This window comes from Heteronotia binoei, chromosome 8 (assembly GCF_032191835.1).
Source record: "Heteronotia binoei isolate CCM8104 ecotype False Entrance Well chromosome 8, APGP_CSIRO_Hbin_v1, whole genome shotgun sequence".
NCBI classification, from domain to species: domain Eukaryota; kingdom Metazoa; phylum Chordata; class Lepidosauria; order Squamata; family Gekkonidae; genus Heteronotia; species Heteronotia binoei.
In genome coordinates this window covers 57,424,034-57,427,114 of record NC_083230.1, presented here as the reverse complement: position 1 = coordinate 57,427,114, position 3,081 = coordinate 57,424,034, and the positions used below count along the sequence as shown (strand labels likewise).

Below are 3,081 nucleotides of genomic sequence, written 5' to 3'. Positions count from 1 at the left end.
TTGGGGACTACACTTATTTGACACACAAAAGTGCTAGTCCAATTGACTATGTATTTATTTTGCTCCCCCAGATTCACAGCTTTGGGATGGGCAATTATTATGGGATGATAATCTCCCTTTGCAATTTGTAATTGCACTCCCATTAAACTGTATGTTGATACTTAAGAACATAAGAACATAAGAGAAGCCATGTTGGATCAGGCCAACGGCCCATCAAGTCCAACACTCTGTGTCACACAGTGGCAAAAAATTTTATATACACACATACACTGTGGCTAATAGCCACTGATGGACCTGTGCTCCATATTTTTATCTAAACCCTTCTTGAAGGTGGCTATACTTGTGGCTGCCACCACCTCCTGTGGCAGTGAATTCCACATGTTAATCACCCTTTGGGTGAAGAAGTACTTCCTTTTATCCGTTTTAACCTGTCTGCTCAGCAATTTCATCGAATGCCCACGAGTTCTTGTATTGTGAGAAAGGGAGAAAAGTACTTCTTTCTCTACTTTCTCCATCCCATGCATTATCTTGTAAACCTCTATCATGTCACCCCGCAGTTCCTCTTACATGGTCCCCAGTGCTAATCCTGTGATTAACATTATGCAATCAGAAGACTCTTTGGTCGTTTTCGCACTCACCTTCCGCTGGCGCGACCCCCCTCTTCACCGCGCAGGATCTGCGCGGATTTTGCACTAAATGCTGCAGAGCAGCCAGAAAAGCCGGAAGCTCCCGGCGCAAAAGCCGCTCAAACTGAAACCGCCAAAAAGCAGTTTGGCGTTTGCGCGGCTTTTGCGACGGGAGCTTCCGGCTTTTCTGGCTGCTCCGCAGCGTTTAGTGCGAAATCCGCGCAGATCCTGCGCGGTGAAGAGGGGGGTCGTGCCGGCAGAAGGTGAGTGCGAAAACAACCTTTGTCTTTTGATTGCATAATGTTAGTCACAGTTGAAATCAGCACTGGAGACCATCTAAGACCTGCTTCTGGAATTTTCAAGTCAGAAAGATGCTGCAGGTCTAATAGAAATATTATCTCAAACACTAGAGCTCTTTAAACCAGTCTGTACTAAACTGACAAGGACTTCTTGGACTGCAAGATGAAATACCTGGTTTGACAGTAAGTGTAGAGAGTATATCAGGAAAATCAGAGCTAAACATCTACTAACTCAAGTGTTCACTTGGTTGATCTCATTTCATTGAAAAACATTTTTAGGTTTCTGACAAAGTGTAGAAAATGGAATGATCAATGTAAAGGATGGAAACTCCTTATCTCTGGAAGACCCGGCACTAGGGCTTCAGGCACCCCAGGCCAGCACCTGCCCCACCACACCCCTGCCTGCAGGGAGGGAGGGCATGCTGGCGTGGCAGGGGAGGACAGGGTGGGCTCTGGCAGAGCCACACAGTGCTCTCTTGGAGATGCAGCCCACCCACAGCCCTTGCTTTCAGCCTTCTCAGGCAGACTCAAGAAGACTGAAAGTGGGGACTGCAGGTGAGCCACGCCTGCACTCTTGTAGGCAACTGAGACTGCCCTTCAGAGCACCTCTGAGAGTGCAGTGTAGAGGTGCAGCTCGCTGCAGCCCACTCCCACCTTCCACCCCGCTCTCAGCTTTCTCAGGCAGATCCAAGAAGGCTGAGAGCAGGGACAGTAGGTGAGCTACACCTGCACTCTTGGAAGCACTTTAGTGCCCTAAGAAGGAGTGCCTCTGTGAGTACAGTGTGCAGGCATGGCTTGCCGCAGCCCCCCCTCCCCCACTCTTAGCCTTCTTGGGCAGACCCAAGAAGGCTGAGAGTGGGAACAGCAGGGGAGCCTCTTGGAGGCACTTAAGACTGCCCTTCTTAAGGCAGTCTTGGAGCACCTCTGAGAGCGCAGTGCACAGGTGTGGCTTGCCGCTACCCCCGCCTCGCCGGTCTTCTTGGTCCAGCCTGAGAAGGATGAGAGCAGGGGCTGCATGCAAGCCATGTCTGCACTCTCGGAGGCACTCCGAGACTGCACATGCAGGAGTTCTCTTCTGAGCTTAGCAGAAAGCTGGGCTCAGAAGAGACCAGGTCTGGAACCTGGGAAGCTAAGAGCAGCAGGTTGGGGAGATGGGTGCCCGACGGTTCCCTGTAGATGAGGTGGCGCCCCGGGCGACCACCTACCTCTCCTACTCCCACACATCGGGCATGATCTCTGGCATTAATAACAATGAAATAGACATTTTGGAATCTTGGCCTTTCAGCCGTGTTTAGTAAACTGCTTACTATGTTACTATGATTTGGGAACAACACTTGGCTACTATTTTTGGAAAGGCCTCTGGGTTGAACATAGTAGAAATATTGACATACCCTCCTAGTTTCTCTAGGCCAGATATAATACCAATAGACCTTCTGAAGGTTCATCACTCTTGCTGGAGCAAGTTGCTGGCTCCTCCTTTTGGGGAAGGACAGTGGGGGAGGGACGGTGGCTCAGTGGTAGAGCATCTGCTTCGGAAGCAGAAGGTCCCAGGTTCAATCCCTGGCATCTCCAAAAAAGGGTCCAGGCAAATAGGTGTGAAAAACCTCAGCTCGAGACCCTGGAGAGCCGCTGCCAGTCTAAGAAGACAATACTGACTTTGATGGACCAAGTGTCTGATTCAGTATAAGGCAGTTTCATATGTTCATATGTTTCATATGTTTTATACAAATCAATGTTTCAGGAATAATTCCTATAATAGTTATAGTAATAATAGTTCCTATATAAAAAGGGGGGCTAAGACCCTGAAAATTATTGGCCCATAACTCTGGGTTCAGGGACAGAGGGTAGCACTTGGTGAGGTGGTCTCCCAGTGGCACCCACTGGAATGTGGTGTGCCACAGGTGGTGCTCTTTTTGCCAATGCTATTTAATAATCTATATGTGCCCCCTCACACAATTGGTATGGAGATATGGGCTGGGTTGGCATCAGTCTTTCTAATTTTGAGGTCACTAGGAAGTTTCTAATGGGAGTGAACCCACAGATTACAGGTCCTTGTGCAAGGTTCTTTTCAATTGCATGTAATGTTTGCAAAGATATATAATGTTCTGAAGCCAAATTTTAATCGCTATTTTATATACCCTATTTCCTACTGTTCT

At 48.3% G+C, this 3,081-nt stretch overlaps 1 non-coding gene across 1 annotated transcript; it reads left to right on the top strand.

The window, feature by feature from the left end:
- The first annotated feature begins 2,430 nt into the window (after positions 1-2,430).
- On the top strand, positions 2,431-2,497 carry TRNAP-CGG (transfer RNA proline (anticodon CGG)). The gene has a single exon. It is a non-coding gene; the product is annotated as a tRNA-Pro (tRNA).
- Positions 2,498-3,081: the final 584 nt, after the last annotated feature.